The following is a 7,036-nucleotide window of genomic DNA, read 5'->3' on the forward strand; positions in this document are numbered from 1 at the left end:
CAAAAAATATTTTAGTAATTTTATATGTGACTGATACATGAAAAATAACATTGGTTAAAATAACAAGTGTAGTAGAAGTTATATAAGTTCCACACACCGCTATTTCAATATTCAAAACCAATTTTTAGGAATGCGGCTTTTGAATTTTCATTCAATATATTTTACCAGTCAGTACGTTGATGAAAGAAAAGTATTAAGCTTTCCTTTGTCGAATTCCCTTTTACGGAAACATGTCAGATAAAAGAAACAATACATCAAATGTCGTTTTGTCTTAGCTACATTTTATTATCGTTCCAGAAGAGAATCTGGTGTAACGCATAGGGCAGTTATGTACACGGTAATGTTATTAAAGAACTGTTTAACTGTTATTATATTACAATGTACTCTAACCTTTCTGAGTCTCAGAATCTTTTGTCTGTTTACTAATTCACCTAATATGACTTAACTAATAGTCCATTTCATAATGAAAGTACATAACTAATTTAGTTGTTATAGTGGGCAAATTAAAAATATGTAAGAGGTAGTATGGGGACAGAAATTCAGAAATAGTTCAACGCCGTAAAGAGTTTTTAATATTAATCTAATGAACAAACCAAAACCCCAAGACACTATCTTCTGGACCATACATAATTAATTTGATTACTGTTCTCATGTTCTTAATTACTAGCTCTTCTTGTACCTGTTTACGCCGAGAGATGGACCTTTGTTACAAAAAATCGAGTCTAATAATTATTTAATATTATTATTTGATTTGACTTTTAAAGGTATCGCAGCAACCAAACGATATTGTGGCTTTGCAATGAATGTGTATATTATTTATTTTGTTCCGCTACTATAGCACTGCAATTACAAATAATTGCCATTTGTATTTTTATAAATGAAAGCTAATATAACAACAGTAAAGTATAAGAGTATAAAATGAGAATATAAATAAAAATTCTTTTGTCGACCAGACTGGAAGTGGGCTTAGTACTGAAAGAAGTTGCGAGAGAAGTTTGTCATAAAAAGAATTAAAGAAGTAAAGTTTGAATTTTATTTCCAATTCTTTGAAATTTTTCTATATCAACACATGGAAAACTATTATTTGGATTCATATTTAAATTTGGTATAATTAAGTATTTTTATGAGTGATTGGATAAAATAAATAATAAAGTCACATAAGTTTAGAATGTATCTCCTTGACCCAGAAATAACACGTCCGAAATCCGAGCTTGAGTCCGGAAACAAAGTCGTAAACCAAATAATGTAGAACGGACGTCCCTCTTCCTTAATTTATTCTCTTTTTTCAATTCACATAACTTCTCGGCTCGGACTATTCAACTCAATGCGCCTCTTCAAAACAATATTGAGAGCCGAAGCAATTTTTAGGGATTACGGGCTCTAATGCTTATCGAATTTGGGATTTATCATCTACGTACTAAGATTGCTTTTTAATGTTCACTCATTGATACAAGAAGAACTGTTGCTATCCCCAATATAAGCTAAATCAGAATGATGATCAAATTATAAAAGTTTCTTGAAGTGTGTCTCTATCGCCACTCGACATTTCAAACTTAAACGGAAACAGCGTCTTACAAAAATATCTCCTGTATGCGTATGGAGCAGTTAATAAGTAAAGAATACTTACAATTCATCTATTAAAGAACAGCCAATTCGTGAAAAAGAAACGGAACTTGTCCAAAGTCCTGGGACAGAGACGTCACGTGACACTTCACTCAGAGTTAAAAAATACCGAAACTTACATTTATCACAAAGTTAGATATATTGTTAGTTTTATAATAACATTTGCTTTATGTCTCCAAGGAAGTTAAATCCACATCACTTTTTTATTTCACAATTCACTTATATCACAGGTTTTTTGATTACCGGTACGAATACGTCGAATGGCGCCCAACATGGGACTCGAATAGGGGTGGCACAGCGGTGCGTACGTCACGGCAGTTAGCCAGCCACTGCTGCCTGCGCACGCCTGAACCCGGGCAACCTCACCCCTCAACCCCCCACTGCAATTCGGCACACAAAAAAAATCACATCAGTACGAAACCTTTCCCTGTCACTGAGCTTCAATGATCACCCCTTAAGTCTTAAGTCTAAGATATTAGTTAACGCCATTGCGCCACTTAATGACGCTGTTAGCTTGAGTTATGCGCGGATCGTGTAGCGGTCCCGACTCTCTAATTTATAACGTTTTTGAATCAAATGCTTATGTAAATTTGGTTTCTGAGTAGAAGGTAGAGAGAAGGAATTTTTATTCGCATCCCGACACACTTAGACATCAAACGGTACGAGTTCAAAGCGTTTTTTCACATATTATTTTAAGCTCTCCTCGTTTATGTATCTTTTTTACTAACTTCACAAGCTACCTTGATTATAACATACACATATAAGCTCCATATACATATATAAGTATAGTGAACGATTCTTTTTATCACCGTGTAAACAAATCGAATCAAGAGAATAAGAATGTGATGTCACCGTAATTTCTGTTTATTCTATTTATGCTTTTGTATTCACAAAAACCGGTGGATTTTTTTTTACTGATATGCCTATACACATTTTATATTATGTGAATCGCTCGATTCCTAGTCACATGTAATAATCATAAGAAAGGCTATTTCATTTCTAGAAATTTTAATCAGAAATGATCATTTTGTTAACATTCGGTTTCCTGGATTCACTTGATTTCGATATCGTTTTCCATATTCCACAATGTTACCACGGGTGAACTCTTTTTCTGTATGTTAATGGAAAAACATATGGTTTCTTCTATTTTAAAATCATTTGCAAAAACAAATCTATCAGAGAAAACGTAAAAGAGGATCATTATTGTTTTATATAGAAAATATAAAACGTAGCCCTTGATATAAAAAAACCATGATTTTAAGATTTAATTATTTATTGACAAACAAAAATAAGGACTTTTCATTTTGTGGTTTTTACATGTTTCGTATAATTTATTATAAGCAAGTAGGAGATAATAATAGTTGTGGAATGCCCGCAGCAATAGTTCACTTAACTTAAATGGAAGTGCAAAGAACTTTATACTTCTTATTGTCATGAATATACTGGGTCGGATAGTTGGACTTAAATAAGGAGCCGACAGTTAGCGACTTAATTAAATAACATTTTATTCACTAAATTGAAGAATCCAAAGTTCAATCCTATTGTTGTATACTTTAACCTTATTAATATTAAAATTATCACAAAGAATATAATTTTTTACAAATTGTTTTCAGCTTTAGTCATATTATATCAAATGAAGCTGCCATCATTTTTTTCCATCATAATGTATAAAATACAGGTAGAGTCATTATATTCATGTACAAATGAATCTCGCTTTGTTTTAAATAAAACACAGTATGTCTAAATTACAAAGTCACTAATTAAACCAAAAAGTAGTGATAGGGTTAACAATAATCTTAAAAAAGGAAAAGTATAGATTATATCGACTTGTGGTCCGGAACTGCGAAATCAATTTACGTATACATTTCTTTTTTTTATTCTCTACGTTGATTGATCTGTTGGCCAGAGATCGATGCGTGCCCACGCTTTACAGTACCCGTATAAATATTGAGTTCTCTCCTCCAACCAAAATTTTGAATTGTCAATTGTCGGTCTGTTAACGGAATTATATTTGATACAATGAATAATGTTTTAAAAGTGTTTTAAAATTAAAACAGGTAATTCATTTCAATTCTATTAATAAATTTATTCTTTTGAGAGAAATACTCATGACATTTAAACTTATCGAATTAAAGATAAAAAGTTTTAAAACAAGTTAATTACTTATCTGAACTAAAATACTGATGTTTAATTATAAACTTAAAAGGGATATTGTGAGCGCTAACCATCTTCAAGGAAAAGGAGAGGGTTAGTTCAACTATGATTTTTGTTTTTATTCTTGCATAGACCTTATTGTTCGTGTGTTTTATATAAAATAAATATGTGACGTTAACTCTTAAAAAAAAAACATTTTGAATGAAATATATACTAGTATATATAAATGTCTTCTATAAATGTATGTATTTTAGTTGGGATGAAGGAGTAAAACGTAAGGAACAAATTTCTTAAAAACTTCGAACTCTTTGCTGACAATCAGTTTGCCCAAGCGTACGTCAGTTCGTCTCTCATGAGTTTTCCTGTGGGTAATACGTTGACTTGTCACTCAATCTAAAATAATATTTATAATGATATGTTATATTCAAGAGTTCAATTTCTGGGAGAACTTGCAATACAGAAGCTTTCCAATCCTTATAAATACAATCCTCAAGAATATGATATCTTTTTGCGATGAAAGCATATTCATTTTAATATAATTGTGAATTCTAAACCCGACATACATTAATACGTTCAAAGAAAGTTTCAATAAGGTATTCATAACATAAATTTGTTTCCCTGTCACATGCACTCGCTAGATACAGTTTGTGGAAAGTGTTTATTCATATTGCGAAAATGTGTTGCGATTTATTATGCTACTAGTATATGTGCATTACTTGTTTTTGTAACGGCAAGTAAACGCCTCTGCTACATGTTTACCCACAAAAGTGGATACTCTTAACGATATAATATTTATGACGGAATAACTATTAACACTCAATATTTATTATGTAACTATCAGCTATCGAATCAAAAATCGATAAATCTTAACCTATCAATTATTACTGTTATATGTTGCAAAACAATTTACTATTTAAAGAGAATAAGTCAAACACTAGGAATTTCATACTGTTGGAAGAAACCGATATCAAAAAAATTTAAGGTAACTTTGACTGGAACTAATAAAGAAGAAAATAAATAAAATTAGAGATATGGAGTTATAACAAAAATCATCTACCACGAAGTGACTCGACGTATGGGCGCAGTAGTTTTTCAACAAAAAGGTAAATTTGTTCCCTGGACAGTTTATCTTTTTCGTTTGATAAAAGTTCGGTTCCTCAGTTTAGTTACATCAAAGTTTCTGTGAGACTGACCGTCAATTAAACGATAGCCGGTTAGTCTGTTTCAGCATCATACTGTTGAAATAAATACCATACCGTCGAAAGTCATAGATCCCATTACCACACTATTGAGCTTCTAGTTCCGGTTCGAATATTTTATTTAGCTTAGAATGGAGTTAAAGGAGAAATAGATTTTATAGTTTTTATTTTTCTAACAAATGACTAAAACTGTGTCGTAGCTATCACCTTGCTATGGCGTAGCTGTTGTCTACGTAATTTAATAAATGGCTACAGAATAGACTACAGAGCCTCAAAATTTTACGAATATGGTGAAACAAAACTTTTTTTAAATTTATTAGATGAAAATATAAGGTAATATTAAAAAATATATTTTGTTGTGATATTCATATGTAATATTTGTATTCAATATCTATATATTCTTTTAATTTTTCTAACTCTATTTTCTGACTTATTTGACAGTAAAATTTAATCTAAACTAAATTATATTCCTTGGTTGTATATTTTAGTAAGTGGTTGAGAAATTTATTGCCACACATTTTCACTGTCATACCGTAATCACATAGCTCAATTGTAATCAATAAAAATTTGTCTATTTATTTTCCCTTTCGGCGAACTTCGTAAATAATAACACCCGTTTATTTGATCCGACTAAATACTGTGGAAACGTCTTGAGACATGTGGATGACACTTGGGAAATTGTATAGTTTGATCTCGTTTGGCACAAAAATAATATTAATGAGGGTGACGTCAACTTTCATATTTTCATACCTTATTCACTCAGTACACTTTATGAACAGTTTAAACTTACAAACATATCCTGAAAAATCTATGTCTGTTCCTTTCAAATGGACGAAGAGAGTGTATCAAAGAATTGAAAACTATTCTCTTATTGGTTTAAAAGTTCTGTCACACTGAAGACAATTGCAATAATAAAAATTATTTTCATCGGTGACACCGTATCGCTGTGATTATCGTTAAACTTTTCACAGATCTATAAACGTTAATAGCGAACGAGTCGTTCGTCGGAGTGGAGTCATTCACTTTTATATCATTATCTGTATGCGGATTGAAAGTAAATCGCTCGTTTTATTTTTATTTCATTCACCCCAGTGAGTGAAAAAGCCTCGGCGCTGTAACGTTCCCGCGAAACTGTTAAAAGATGTTTTGGTAAGTCTTTTATGATATCTTAATATACTTTATATTATTAATAAAAGAGTTCCCATGTCTCAGAGCTTTAACTTTTAATATTCTTCAAATTATTCTATCTTTATAGTACTTAACATAATTTGTTAATAATTACATTTACCTTAACCCTCAATGGACGTAACGATAACAGAGATAATAACTTAAAGTAGAATAATCCGTTTGACGAAAACTTAATTAAGGTTTTAAACATTTACAATCTTAAATCACTTCAAAAGACACAAGTAAACCTCGATTCTAATCTTTTATATATTTCTATATAATAAAATACCTTAATTACTCAATCATTTTGCAGTTGTTTTTTAAATAGCGTATAAACTAAATGCAGCATATTTTGAATACGTCCCCAGAACTAGCGGTTGCCGTGGAGAGTTCACCTGCAGCGCTATCACAACTTTAATCACGAATGGTATGCTCACTCCTATTTAGAAGTTAACCGAAGTTAACCGTGCACTAAGTCTGTTTTAACGAATACACGCTTAGGTTGCCCTAAGTTTCAGTTTTGTTCACAAACTGGAGGTTGCGTGTGTACACTCACAAGTCGAAACTAAAATAAAGTTCAGAGCTCTTAAAGGTGTCTCATAAATTTAATAAATTGTTGTTGCCAACATCTCGCACCTTTGATGAAGTGGTTTTGATCATCCGTAGTACTTGTCAGAAACGGTAACAGTGTGTCTTTTTAAATAGATGTTGAATATTCTCAATTAATTCTATTATGAAAATACAGTGAGTTAAAATAAGCATTGTATGGATGCTTTAAAATTTAATCAAATGATTATTATTTATTGCTAAATGTCTTGAAAATTAATGAGATATTAAAAATTAAAAATTTATTAATTAGATAATATATAATAATATGTAACCAAGTATTTGTT

At 31.0% G+C, this 7,036-nt stretch overlaps 1 protein-coding gene across 1 annotated transcript in view; it reads right to left on the reverse strand.

Moving 5' to 3' along the window:
- LOC116768019 (protein sidekick-1-like) overlaps positions 1–1,907 on the reverse strand; it is a 112,703-nt gene extending 110,796 nt beyond the window's left edge. The window contains exon 1 of the mRNA XM_032658637.2: positions 1,628–1,907. The gene's annotated coding sequence lies outside the window, so the exon portion shown is untranslated. The remainder of the gene's footprint in view (positions 1–1,627) is intronic.
- Between the last annotated feature and the right edge of the window lie 5,129 nt (positions 1,908–7,036).

This window comes from Danaus plexippus, chromosome 19 (assembly GCF_018135715.1).
Source record: "Danaus plexippus chromosome 19, MEX_DaPlex, whole genome shotgun sequence".
Lineage (NCBI taxonomy): Eukaryota > Metazoa > Arthropoda > Insecta > Lepidoptera > Nymphalidae > Danaus > Danaus plexippus.